Source organism: Schistocerca americana, chromosome 4 (assembly GCF_021461395.2).
Source record: "Schistocerca americana isolate TAMUIC-IGC-003095 chromosome 4, iqSchAmer2.1, whole genome shotgun sequence".
In the NCBI taxonomy this organism is placed as follows: Eukaryota; Metazoa; Arthropoda; class Insecta; order Orthoptera; family Acrididae; genus Schistocerca; species Schistocerca americana.
The window spans coordinates 38603725-38618705 of record NC_060122.1 but is presented as its reverse complement, the minus strand read 5'-3'; the positions used below and the strand labels follow the sequence as shown (position 1 = coordinate 38618705).

At 39.6% G+C, this 14981-nt stretch overlaps 1 protein-coding gene across 3 annotated transcripts in view; it reads left to right on the top strand.

Moving 5' to 3' along the window:
- Positions 1-14981, top strand: part of LOC124612645 (protein nessun dorma-like) — a 232980-nt gene that overhangs the window by 91819 nt on the left and 126180 nt on the right. The gene's annotated exons all lie outside the window — the stretch shown is intronic.

Here is a 14981-nt window from a genome sequence, read left to right as displayed (position 1 = left end):
GATATGGAAGATAAATTCTGCATTCGATGAAACCAGAAGTGAATTTATTGGACCACCCATTTGTGTACAGCTCCTTATTAAAGTTGGACCATTTCTCATCATCAGTGAAGACTGTTTCAAATGTAGCTCTTCAGTAATTCTTATGTACACCCTTTACACTCTTTTAAATACAGAACTATAGCAACCCATTGTCTTTTACTTATTTAATATAGTAATAGAATAAAATATTAAAATTTTGTAAAATTTGAAAAATAATATTAAAAATGTTTTTCGTCTATCGAGGGTTAAGAACTGAGACCTCATATGTGACAGATGTCAGAAGAAGTCTGGCTCAAAAAAACTTGTAAGTGAAAAAAATACATGTTATAACAAAATGATGCAAAAAGGACAGTGCACAACCTGCGAGTAATAAATGATTATGCTCTAAATTAAAAAAAAAAATCAAAGAAATAAAATTTTTTATTAAAAAGTTCTATTTTTTAGCTCCCCTGTAAAATTTGTCTTTTGTCAGATACGTGGTCTCTATTCTTAACCCTCGATGTAATATAGTGTTACCCATTCAACTGATATGAAGGAGGCAGGAAGAAAGAGACACTCCTTGAAATTAAGTAGTGGTTATTATATTTCGTAATTACAAAATTTTACATAAATGTATGAGATGAAAAGGGTAAAAGTAGGTATGTACACAAATTTCACATACGTCGATGTTCGACTGTCATTGCACCACTCGGCCCCTCGAAGTCTGTGATTTCCGAGTCCGACGCCCTGTCACTCGGCTCCTCAAAGTCAGTAATTTTCGTCACCACATATATACAGTCCAGATCTTCGTCAACATCTGGTTTGTCAGTTTCATCTGGTTGGAGGGAGCTAGTGCATGAGTTCCCCTTGCAGTTGACACAAATTAATGAGCACTTAATACCAGCATTCCGACACCCACAACTACCTGCACAGCACTTGTTGCGTTTGCAGGAAATTGTTGAGAGAAGAGACTGTGGAGCTGGTTCTTTGGAGGTAGGAATGGGACCAAGACCAAACTCTGAAGCCTGCCGTTCCCAGAGGAGCAGATCCATCTGGTGTCCTATCCACATTTGTACTTGTAAGTAGGTCCACAAGCAATGCTGGCGAGCTGCTTCTGACGGTGGTAGGGATGCTAGGGAGAATCTGGGATGCTAGGGTGAATCTGGCTTTCACAATCGTTTTGGAAAACAGGCCGAATCGCAATTTGTCTAAAGTGTCTCCTGCCGTACCTCCATAGAAGGTCGTTAAAAATCAGTGGCCAGCTTCGACAATAGCTACAGCTTGAGTGTCATGCTCTAATTAAGGTTTGATATCTTCCAGAAGACATTTATTTTTGACCAGTAGATTGACCACCTTCTTCTTACCTTGACCGAAGAGTGCTGAAGTTTTGTCACATCTACTTATGGCGTGCAGAAATATGAGTGGCCTTCTGATATTGTTTGCCAGTTTGAAACTGCTGGAACCAAATACTTTTGATGAGATCTTTCCTCTTCCAAGTTTCAAGAAATATATATTTGATGATGGTGTTGCTGGCATTGTGCATAATGAGAAGGTCTGTATCCTCACCAACAACCACAACCTTCTCATGTTCCTGTGATACCTCTAGCACTGTGGCAACAATTAGGTGGTCTGCATCTCCATTAGTTTGCTTTACTGGGAAGCCTTCATCTTCAACCCTTGAAATAAGCAAGTTAATGATACGTTCCTTATTTCTGTCATTGGAAAGGAATTGCTCCTGAGTCATAGTCACCATCATTAACTCGGTAAAGATGACCCAGGTGTAGTGTGTCTTTTGCTTCGGCGGAGGTTCTCAGCATATTTCATGCTCTTGGTGGGCAGGTCTTCTGAGTAGCCATCGAACACCACACTTGTTGCACTTCCGCTGTAGTGTATTTTTAAATATTCAACGTATTTGGTTAGCATTAAGTGGAATGTTTCACCATTCTTCCATACAACCTGGTGGAGAAGAAATCTGCCATTGATGACAAATGCTGCTTCGTCCAGGTTTACATCGTTCAGTGGTGTGAACAAGTCATATTATACTGACTTGGGAGTGTCCCTCATTGCAGATGCATCGAATAGAGAGAGAGGATAGGGTGCCAGCTCATATCAGAAGAATTCTTTAAGCTGTTCGTCAGATTTTTTGAGAAGTGCTATCTAGTGGAATATGGTTTCAGGGTTCTTTGGTACATCCTCCCCATGAATGGTCACCTTAGATTTAAATCCCTGTATATTCATCACACTTTTCTTTCGGACAAATTTGATGTTGTCAAAGGTTCGACCAACTATGGCGAACATTGAGGATTTGCCCATTTCAAAGGCTCTGTGACGGTTGATTGAATCATCTCCGACAATTTCTGTGCTGATAGACATAACAAATTTAGTAACAGGAAAAGGATTGTGGGATTGAAACCACTCAATAAATTTCTGAAGGTCTGCGTTGTCATGCTGAACTCTAGCATCCATCCCATCAACATGTTGCTCTGAGGTAGTGAGAGATACCCCACAAGAATCTACAACCCGCTGGGTCACTGTAGTACAGTTGGCATGGTCGGAATCCGTCTACTCAGAGTAATGTCTGAAATGCCACGACCATGACTGTCCCTCCGGTACTTTTCAATGAGCGCATTAGTGTTTGCTCAATCTTCATGTCAGACCATATCCCACTCCAAAACTTATCAGACCTTTGAGTGCAAACTGTGTCTAGTCTTCTGATATTTTCTTTTCAAGGCCCGTCATGTCTTGTAAATACAGCTGTGCAGATTTAGCATACAGAAAATGTCCACTGGCATGAAAATAGGGTAACATTTTCTTAACAGTGGTGAGGTGCAGTTCCCAGTCACCATTCCTCTCAGCCTGAATGAACTGCTTTATCAGAGTAGTCATGTTGAAGTGGAGAATCCATAATTTGGCAGTGGGACCATTTAGCTCCAGCTCTGCAAGTTTCTGTGCAAACATGTGCTTCAAAGTTTCATAATCAATGGTTTCAAGGAACTTGATGAGGTAGACGCCTCTTCAAGGTGCTGAACAGTTCTCTCACTGTTACACATTCTTGTGAGGATGACATGTACGAGAGCCAAATTGCAAAGGATTTGTGCGCGAACTGCCCTTGAATAAGCACAATCAGCCGTCATTTTTTCTGTTGATACCTGTGTGTAAGCAATGCAGAATAGCTCTTGCAGCCCACTCCCACTCATAGTGTAGCCTATGGCTCCCAAGAATGACATGAGAAGATGAAACCCTCCCAACCATATTATGACCATGCCCAAATCGGAGTCTGGAGGGAAAGATGCCACTATCTCACATGCATTAAGATAGAGAGGCTGGTCAAATGTGTCAACAGTCATTTTGCTTGATGCTTTTGCATTTATTTATTGCAGTGAGAAGTGAAGTGTACACAGTGTCATACTTGCCAGGAGGTGCATTAATGAATGGAAGGAAAAGTATCTGTGACATAGAGTAAGGTTCAGAGCACTTTACTTGCTCCATGAAGCCATTCCAACCTGGAAGATAATTTTCTTTCCATTTACCAAAAATCCACTTGAAATCAGCAAGTTTAATGTCCACTGTTGAACAATTTTCTGTCAAGTCCTCAAACATAATACTCTTCAAAGGTGCTCCAGTATGTTCAAATGTTGTTTCTGGAATTACACACAAATCTGCAACATTGCTGGCTTTTGGAACAGTACTTGTTCTAGCAATTACTGTACCTCTTGAAGAGGGAAAAATTGCTGGTGTTACACATTGGATACCACCCATAGCATGGAAATTATTACGGCCATCAATAGTGTCAACCCTGACATCTGCATTGTCAAAAGCCCATTGAGAGAAAGAATTTGGGTGGATAGGGCTCTGAGGGTGGTTCATACAAGACGCCTCAAACATCCTGGCCTCGTCGTAGGAACAGCAGAAACAAAGTCCACTTGCTATTTGCATTAACTCCCTTGAGCCATATTTCCTGGATAGGAGGGCTCCAACCCCAACTTGGGAGGGAAGAATGAAAATATCTCTGTCTAGTGGCAGATATTACACCATGAGCAATATAAATTACTTTGACTGTGTCTCTCTGCCGTTGGCCTCGTTTGCCCCTATGTATGATTGAATCAAGCAACACACGTAGGGTTTGTGGAATATCTTCCTCATGGTTTTCCAGAAAGCGTTGGGGATATGGGTAACTGTCAAGGCAATACACTTTTGAACGGATATCTTCCCGGATTATGTCAGCTGCTGCTCGAACAACTTGGAAGCGTTCTTCATCCTCATTTGCCTGTTCGGATATATACCACTTCTGGGACAATATTTTGTAACCAGTGTTGCGGAAGCTGAGTACTGTCTCTCAGCGTTGACCAACTGATATGATTATGTCCCTCCCATAATAGTATTGCAATCTTTTCTTTCTTTGGGGCCAGTGAAGTCTTTCAAAGAAAATTGGCACTCATCTTCCAGGCCCTCAATGTAGTTGCAAACATATTATAAAGCATTAGTTATGTCTTTATCCTGGGGCCTACCTTTGATTTTTGTTGAATGTACAGGCAAGAAAATTTTTCTCATACAGTTTTGGTGGTATCTACTCTCATCAGAAACCAAATCATTCCTTAGTCGGGATGTGACTTTCTTTGCCCACTGGTCACCTTGGACAGCTGCAGTTCCTAGAACACTGTCTCTAAATCCTATAGTGGTTACAGTGCTAACAGCAACCCATCAATGGACATTCCGTCGTGACTGTTTAGAAATGAATTAATCACTGGCATCCATATTAAAAAGAGAAAAAAATTAAAAGAAAATGTTGTTTTAAAATTGAACACTGGCTGACTTGATCGGACTCGATGTGTATATCCACTTCCACTTGCTTTCTCTGCAGCAGCGACATTTTTGTCCCTGGTGTAAGATTTGTGATGAGACATGAAGTTTTACAGTATTACATGTCTCAAAAAGAGCATCCATTCCATCACGTCTCCGACAGAGTTCTGATTCCTCTTGCTTTCACAGTCACTGCCTCATCCTCCGCTACTGACTTTTCGCACACAGGGCACAGTTCTGTCATTTTTACACCTGCTTGTTTCCAACCTGCAACAAAATTAATTTTTGTTTTAATCTCTGTTTGTTGTTGAAACTAACTCGTCTATCAATAAACTCGTTCACACAAGTGATGTAGAGGACTAAATTCAGCGTTTGATGAGGCCAAAAGTGAGCTGGACCACCCGTTTCTGTATGTCCAAGTTTGCACTTTCATTGCTCTGCATCTAAAGTACTTCACATTTACTAGTATAGGTTTCTAGATCAGTTTTGTGTAGATAATACAAAAATAATATTTTCATGGGTAAAGCTTGATTAGTTTTTATTTTTGATTTTTGCAAAGGCAGGTGTAAATTCCGTGACAAGAAATGTAAGGTCAATTTCGGGAATTCCTATTAAACGACAGAGCCTTTTTACATCTTGTTATTCTGCTGTTGTGTATATGTTCTGCTGGGCAAGCCGGTGTAATAATGAAAAAACTGTATCTTTTGTACTTCCTGAGATAATGGACCAGAAAGTTGCCTCCAAAAAATCAGAACACTACATTTGACTAAATCTGCTGGCAAATATCTTTATAGAGGTTAACTCAGATTTTAATTTAAGCTGCACCATTAGAAAGAGCAGCTTATTCTCTACTAGAATGCTGTTTGTTTGTCTATTGTCTGCTATGGGTTGATTGGTTATAGAACTTGAAAGATTACCAACTTGTCATATGCAATGTATGTATTGATATGCAAAAACATGGTGCTCTTACTTACGGTAGCAGTGATGATGGCACAAGGACGACGAGGTGATGCGTAAATGCGTCGGAGGCGGCCTGAGGAAAATGCGTCGCGGCGCGGGTGTGAGGCACATTGGCGTCGCAGCACGCTGTACGTCACATGTTGCGGTCGCACAAAACCCCGGCACTTATCGCTGCGTGGCGTGTCATTCTCTGTAGATAAATAACTGTGTAGTTTGGCGTGCATCCCCCTCGGAAGAAAGGTGGGAACTGTCGAGGCCCAGCCAGAAAAAGCTTTTAACTGGGCCACACCCATCCTTTTCTCCGCGGGTGACGCCAGGTGCCACTTGAGAGCAATAAACTGTGTCGCCAAGTGGGCGGACGCAGGATGCTGCCGCCTAGTAACTGCACGCTCACATTATGCACAATATTTTAGTAAAGCAAAAGCTGCTCTTCCAAATGGTGCATTTTAAATTAAAATCAGAGGTGACCTATATAAATATATTTGCCTCAAAATTTGGTCAAATGTAGGGTTCTGATTTTTTGAAGGTAACTTTCTGGACGATTTCCTTAGGAATTACAAAAGATACACTTTTGTCATTATTACACTGGCTTGCCAGGCAGACATATTCACAAAGGCAGAATAACAAGGTGTAAAAATGCTTTGCCGTTTAATAAAGGATTGCCAAAGTTGACCTTAAATTTATCATCACAGAATTTACCCCTGACATTGAACAGTTTTTAAAAATTTTTTTTTCAGTCTTTACTCAAGATAACGATATTTTTGAGTTCTCTGCATAAAACTGATCTAGAGACCTAGATTTGTAACTGTGAAGTACCTTACATGCATGGCAATGAAAGTACAAACTAGTCGTACAGAATAGGGTGGTCCATTTCACTTTTGGTCTCATCAAACGCAGAATTTATTCCTCAATATCAATTGTATGAACCACTTTATTGATAGGTGGGTTAATTTCAACGATATTACCAAAAAAACAGAGGTTAAAACGAAAATTTTTTATGAACATGTAAAATTGATCAAATTTTGAAGAGCACTAGTATTGAAATGGGTTGTCGAAAAAATATGCGGATGGTCTCATTCAATGCAGAATTTCATGCCCTACAATTTTTAATTCTACTATGTTTTTGATATTGTGAGTCATTTACAAGACAAAATCACAAAACTGAAAAAAAATACCCCTTTTTCGGGTACATTTTTGCCCACCCCCAACTTTCCCACAACTCCACTGAGGGGGAAAACCTACGATAGTCATATTGGGCCACAAATGAAGCCATTAAAACTATAAAACCTTTTGTAGCAATTATTTCCGACTTGTCTAATTTTTAGGTTAATCCTACTGGACTAGTAGGCTTAGATGTGAATGGGAATTTGGATTGAGAAGGGGGGCATGCTACGGTAGTCCATGCAGTTGTGCGGGCTCACTGTGCCAGGGTGGCCTAGTGGTCAGTGCATCTGCCTAGTGAGCGGGAGACCCAGGTTCAAATCCTGTCTTGGTACAAATTTTCATTTCTCTTCAGTTTGTACATACACATCACAGATGCTGGAGACTTGAAAAGGAAACAGACCAGTATAGTTTTGTTCAAGTAAATTGTTTCCTTGCTGCTGTCGTGGACAAGAGTGACATTCAGAATACAGGGTGAAGAAAAAATGCTGCCCTCTGAGGTCGGCATGCGATTCCTCATCCAGATTCGAGACAAGATTATCGAGGAAAATCAGATTGAATGCATTTTGAAGGCACGTGTATGAAACTGAGGAGCTGTCAGCACTCTCATATCGTGCAATGCATCATAATGTACAAAGGAATGTGTATCACCCCATACTACCAAGCCAGTCATCGTAGTTTACTGCAGTAGACTGCTGGGACATCAAACACACATAATCCAACTTGAAGCTGTGGCTTGAATCGTCCTCAGGTTCCTTTTTTACTTTTTAGACTTTCTATCCCTAGTTCTAATTGCTTATAAGCAAGACATCATGTTGTGACATGCTAGTAGCCTATCACATGACTCTGGGATCCATTTAACTAAATACATGTGTCTGCTAGCTGCACAGTGCAGAACCGTAATTGGTCCTGAGAAAGTATTATTTGTTTTGGTCTATAGTAGCAGTTTTATTTATTTTCCCGACTGGCTACCATACTTTGTATACAGTACCATCTTTAGACCATCGTATGATCAAAACAATTCAATTACATGATCTGAAAAGTACTGCAAGAGCAATTTATAACAACATTATACTCTGTGACAGCAATCGTAAGGTATATAGCTAACCTTAAAATATCTAGGTAGCCTCATACCCCTGGCACACAGTTGTCACTCTGGCTTCCCAAGTAGGTGTGTGAAATGCTAACAAATGTCAATATTGAGCTTTAAATAGATGTAAATCACAGTGGACAGTAATAATAGTGTCCCCTGCATGCAGAGTATATTTTGTTTTATTTATTTTTTTCCCTATATTTTTACCTTAAACAGTCACAAAATAAAAGGTATCTAAAAGTAGTATGACATTTGAAATTAAGAATTACATTTATTTATTTATTTATTTATTTATTGTTCCGTGGGACCAAATTAAGGAGAAGTCTCCATGGTCATGGAACGAGTCAATACATGAAATTATAACACGATATTAGAAACAGATAAAATGAAATATAAAAAAACATATTCAGGTGACAAGTCGTAAATTTAAATAAAGAAAATCAACAATGTAACACTGGAATTTGCTTAATTTTTTAGCTCTTCCAGGAGCTCCTCGACAGAATAGAAGGCGTGAGCCATGAGGAAACTCTTCAGTTTAGACTTAAAAGTGTTTGGGGTACTGCTAAGATTTTTGAGTTCTTGTGGTAGCTTATTGAAAATGGATGCAGCAGAATACTGCACTCCTTTCTGCACAAGAGTCAAGGAAGTGCATTCCACATGCAGATTGGATTTCTGTCTAGTATTAACTGAGTGAAAGCTGCTAACTCTTGGGAATAGGCTAACATTGCTAACAACAAATGACATTAAAGAAAATATATACTGTGAGGGCAATGTCAGAATTCCCAGACTATTGAATAGGGGTCGACAAGAGGTTCTCGAACTACCACATACAGCTCGAACAGCCCGTTTTTGAGCCAAAAATACCCTTTTTGAATCAGAAGAATTATCCCAAAAAATAATACCATACGACATAAGCATATGGAAATATGCGAAGTAGACTACTTTTCGTGTTGAAGTGTCACTTATTTCAGATACTGTTCTAATGGTAAATAAAGCAGCATTTAGTTTCTGAACAAGATCCTGAACATGGGCTTTCCACAACAGCTTACTATCTATCCGAACTCCTAGGAACTTGAACTGTTCCGTCTCGCTTATAATATGCCCATTCTGTCTGATCAAAATATCGGTTCTTGTTGAATTGTGTGTTAGAAACTGTAAAAACTGAGTCTTACTGTGATTTAGCATCAAATTATTTTCCACAAGCCACGAACTTATTTCATGAACTACGTTATTTGATACTGTTTCAATATTACACACAAGATCCTTCACTATCAAGCTGGTGTCATTAGCAAACAGAAATATTTTTGAATCACCTGTAATACTAGAAGGCATATCATTTATATAAATAAGAAACAGCAGTGGCCCCAGCACCGACCCTTGGGGAACGCCCCACTTAACAGTGCCCCATTGGGACTGAACATCACTACCACTCTCAATATTGCGGAGAATTACCTTCTGCTTTCTGTTCTTAAGGTAAGAGGCAAACCAATTGTAAGCTACTCCCCTTACTCCATACTGGTCCAACTTCTGCAGTAACATTTTGTGGTCAACACAGTCAAAAGCCTTCGTTAAATCAAAGAAGACACCTAGCGTTCGCAACCTTTTATTTAATCCGTCCAAAACCTCACAGAGAAAAGAGAATACAGCATTTTCAGTTGTTAAACCATTTCTAAAACCAAACTGAGCATTTGACAGCAAATTATGTGAATTTAAATGCTCCAGTAACCTTGCATATACAACCTTCTCGATAACTTTAGCAAACACCGATGGCATAGAAATAGGTCTATAATTGTCAACCTTATCCCTGTCTCCCTTTTTATAAAGTAGCTTCACTACCGAGTACTTTAATCGGTCAGGAAACCGACCACTCCTAAAGGAAAAGTTACATATATGGCTAAGTACTGGGCTAACATACATAGAACAATACTTCAGTATTCTGCTAGATACCCCGTCATATCCATGAGAGTTCTTGGTCTTTAGTGATTTAATTATTAACTCAATCTCCCTCTTGTCAGTATCATGGAGGAGCATTTCAGGTAACAGTCTCGGAACACTTTTTTCTAAGACCGCTATATGATTCCCTGTTGGGACTAGGTTTCTATTTAGTTCACCTGCTATATTCAGAAAGTGATTATTAAATACTGTACATATATGCGACTTATCAGTAACACGGACATTCCCACTACGCACTGATTCTATATCCTCAACCTGTCTCTGCAGACCAGCCACTTCCTTTACGACTGACCATACGGTTTTAATTTTATCCTGAGACTTAGCTATTCTATCTGCATACCACATACTTTTTGCCTTCCTAATAACATTTTTAAGCACCTCACAATACTGTTTGTAATGGGCTGCTGCATTTAGATTTTGATTGTTTCTAACGTTTTGATATAATTGCCACTTTGTTCTACAAGATATTCTTATCCCTCTAGTCAGCCACCCAGGCTGCCTGTTTGTGCTAGTACCCTGTTTTGAACGTTCTAACGGAAGGCAACTTTCAAAGAGCACGAGAAAAGTCTTGAGAAAAGCATTATATTTATCGTCTAATGTATCAGCGCTATAAACATCTTGCCACTCTTGTTCCTTGATAAGGTTTACAAAGGTCTCTACAGCAACTGGATCAGCTTTCCTAAACAGCTGATGACTATATTTAACACGTGTTGCAGCACAAAAATCTTTTAGAGTTAAAATTTGTGCATCATGATCTGAAAGGCCATTCACCTTTTTGCTAACAGAATGCCCTTCTAGTAATGAGGAATGAACAAAAATGTTGTCTATGGTTGCTCTACTGTTCCCTTGCACTCTCGTTGGAAAGAATACGGTTTGCATAAGATTATATGAATTAAGGAGGTCTACCAGCATCCTCTTCCTTGCACAATCACTTATACAATTAATATTGAAGTCACCACATATAACTAACTTTTTGCATTTCCTATAAAGTGAACCAAGAACCTCCTCTAGCTTTAGCAAAAATGTCTGGGGATCTATAAATAACAACAGTTAGAAGTTTAGCTCCATTAAATTTAACCACACCTGCACAACATTCAAACACCTTTTCAGTGCAGTTCTTTGAAACATCAATTGATTCAAATGGGATGCCGTTTTTCACACACATGGCTACTCCCCCACACCGCAAAGAGCTCCTCGAAAAGCTGCCAGCCAACCTGTATCCTGGTAAAGGAATCCTCTGAATCATCTCCTTATTTAAGAAGTGTTCAGATATACCAATAATTTCCGAGTCAACATCTATAAGCAGTTCACTAACTTTATCTCTAATACCTTGTATATTTTGATGAAATATACTAATTCCCTCATTACTCGGATACCTAAGCTTTGTCAAAAGTGGTTCCTTTGTTAGAGAGACTTCCCTTAAGCAGGAATACATATCAGCTGACTTCAATCTAAAAAAGGTGCAGCTCTAACACCCACTACTGCAGGAATTTTCCCATGAGTGATCCCACCAACCCCACCTATGCTGTCACCTATAAGCTTTGCCAACCTCCCCTTCCCATACCTGTTGAGGTGCAGGCCATGTCTAGTGAAACCCGTCCTGCTGATAGACTCCACCAACACCACTGAAATGTGACCCATGCTTTCTGTCATCAGCGCACCCCCAAGTCTCATGTTATTACGCCTGACGGCTGTATTAAGATGAGGCTGATCGTGACGCTGAAACAGTTCCACGAAATGGACATTCGTGTTGCCAGTCTGAGTGGCTATCTTTTCCAGGTCACCATCTATGCCATACTCCCCATCCCTATCAATACTGTTACCAGCCCCACCCACAATCACTACCTGATCCTCTTTAGTAAAATCCCTACATAACCCCCCCTATGTTAACAGTCACCTGAGCCAATCCTGCATTAGGCTTCACAATGCTGGTGACCTGGTACTCACTCCCCAGAACTTCATGCAACTGCTGGCCTACACCTCTGCCATGAGAACTGCCTAACAGCAGAACCTTCTTCTTCCTCTTCGACTTTGCAACTGTTCTAGCCACCGTAACTACTGAGGTCTGCTGCATACTTCCTACATCTACAGCTACTAGAGATTCCTCTCCACTAGACTCTGACAGTTGGTCATATCTATTGTAAACACCAATAGTAAAACTATCTGAAAATCTTCTTCTCCTAGCAGATCTCTTGCCAACAGCCAGCTCCCATTCCCCAACCCCCTTCTCCCTCCTCATCCTATCTAGCTCCTCCTGTGTGTTTTTCAACTGCACCTGAAGGGCACAGATCTTACGCTCCTGCTCCTCTATCAACTTACTCTTGCTACATAACCTGCAGTTCCAGGAGAGGATCTCACCAGAATGCCCACTGACTTCCCCACTGCATTCCCCCCAGTGAAAATACTTCGAACAAGTCTCATGGTAAAATTTTACTTTTTCTAAGTTCTGCTACTACAATAAGAAGATGTTAAAATCCTGACTACAATAAACACAAACTTACTCTACAAGGGAAGTAACTACTATTATTAACAGTATTAATAAACAACAAATGTGAATAAAACAAAAGACTAATACAGAAAGAGAATCAAACGTCTAATGAGACAGTAACGAAGCTGAGAACAGTTCTCAAAAGGTTCTTCTGAAATTATTTCACCAGAAAACACTAAAAACTCCGGTTGAAGACTACTATAGTTCCTAAATAAACCACTATACACAAACAATTAATTAGTACTTAGCTTTCGATGCGCCGCTACAGCTGTAACTGGTCAGCGCGGAATGTAATTACAGGTAAGAGGTTACGTTGCTCGATGCGAAACACTCACAAATATCAGGTCACAACACAAGAAAGGCAGAGGTGAATGAAGAAACCACTAATAAGTCACTTATATAGTAAATATTATCACAAAAACCGTTAAAATATATATCTGAAACCTAAAAATATATAAAAACTTGGAGAGCGATCTCACACGCAGTCACTCGCTTATGACGTCACACCAAAGATAACAAAATAGTCCCTGCTGTAATAAAACATCAAAAGCAAACTCATAAATGTGTTTAGCCAACTTGTGGTCTGGGTAGGTAATATGACAAGACATGAAATAAAAACCTGTAGGAGAATGTTCATTTGGTGAGACAATCAACATTTGAAAGCAAACTAGTAAAAGCATAAGAAGCTGGAAATGAGTAAAATTATCGGGCTTATCAACATGGTAGAATTTGTATTCATGTTCTGTTACTTCAAATTGAATACAAAGGTATACACAAAAAAGGGGGGGGGGCATGGGAAGCCTGCTAGCAGGGACTGTTGCTAACATTTTTGTGACAGAAGTAGAATGGAGGTTATTTAAAATGTTCCCTGACGTAACAAGCAAGCTATTTTATTATAAAAGGTATGTTGACAACATTTGTAGTTTAGATTGGGAACAAATGGAACATATGGTCATGAGCCTTAACAGTACCCATCAAAAACTAAATCTTAGTGTAAAATGTGGAGAGGGGGAGTTATGAACTTTTTAGATTTACGTATAATGAAAGAACACAGAATTTTTGGAAAACCGACAACCACAGATGCAATTATTAGTGCTAGTTCACATCATCGACAAGAACAAAAAAAGGCCTTCTTCGAACTAATGCTCCATAGAAATCTGTAATTAGTTCTTTCTAATAATGAAAAATTAAGAAGGTGCACATTTTAAAGCAAATTGTGATGGTCAGTGGTCGTAAGGTTGAGGAAATTGAATGCGTACATAAAACAAAGATTTAGGTACAAGAAACAAAATATATAAGCATGACTCACAAGGCCTGTTTCAGAAGAAAGAGGTTAAGATAAGTTGTTGGAGTTCATTGTGTAACATACTTTCCCATATTGTTCATTGCAAGGAAAGATCATCAGATTTAGGTGTTTACAAAATTTCCTGTAATGAGAATAATAGTTCTTACATTGGACAAACGGGGCACAACTTTCTAACAAGCTTCAAAGAGCACTCTTGTCACTGCTGGCCACAATTTACATACATTTAAAGCTTAATATTGATGTCTTCTTGTTGCATTTGACACACGTACTTAGGAAACCACTGTGACGACTGCATGTCAGGCGTAAGATGCGACTTATACGTTTTAAGTTTCACTTTATACCACATTTTTGCTGTCATTTTTGTAAATTGCTCCTACACTATGTGGTTGAATTTTTTGATCGTAGGATATGGTTGAATTTTTTGATCGTAGGATAGTCTGAAGATAATACTGCTGCTGCTGCTACTCGTGTGTATGCTGTGTGGTACCCTCGAAGGCACCATCCCTATAAGAATGTTTTTCATTGCCTGGACTAGTGCCTTTTGGAAACCGTAATCTTTATCCACAAGTGATGGACAGAGGTCGTCCAAGGACATGACATACTCCACAAACATGATTCCTGAGATCGTTCACCAAACACCTTGGCAAACTACTCATGATACTGTAATGTAATTCCAGATATCTCAAAGGATGATTGTTGAAGTGTTGCACAATGAAGAGCTGTGTCCTTATCGTTACACATTAACTGAACATCAGCAGCTAGAAAATCGCATGTGATGAGTGCAGTTTTGTGAATAGCTTCGGCATCGTGTCGAAGATAACAAACGCTTTATACATTACGTGATACAGGGTGACAAATCCTGCTTCACCTGTTCAACCTCCACTACAGCCATTATTGGTCAGGAAACAACCCTCATGTTACCAGTGATTGTTACTTCAGGCATGCTTTGGCATAAACCTATGGGCTGCAGGCCCTTTGGCATAAACCCATTAGCTGTAATAATGGGAGGGGTGCTTTTGAGCAATTACCTTATGCTGGACAAGTTGACTGCACCTCTGTACTGTACGTTTCTGTCCAATACTTTGCCTGATGCATTGGAAAACATTCCTCTTGGTGTTCAGCGACAGCTATGGTTTGAGCATGATGGTTCACCACTACACTATGGAATGAATGTGCATAACTATTTAAATGCAGCGTTTCCA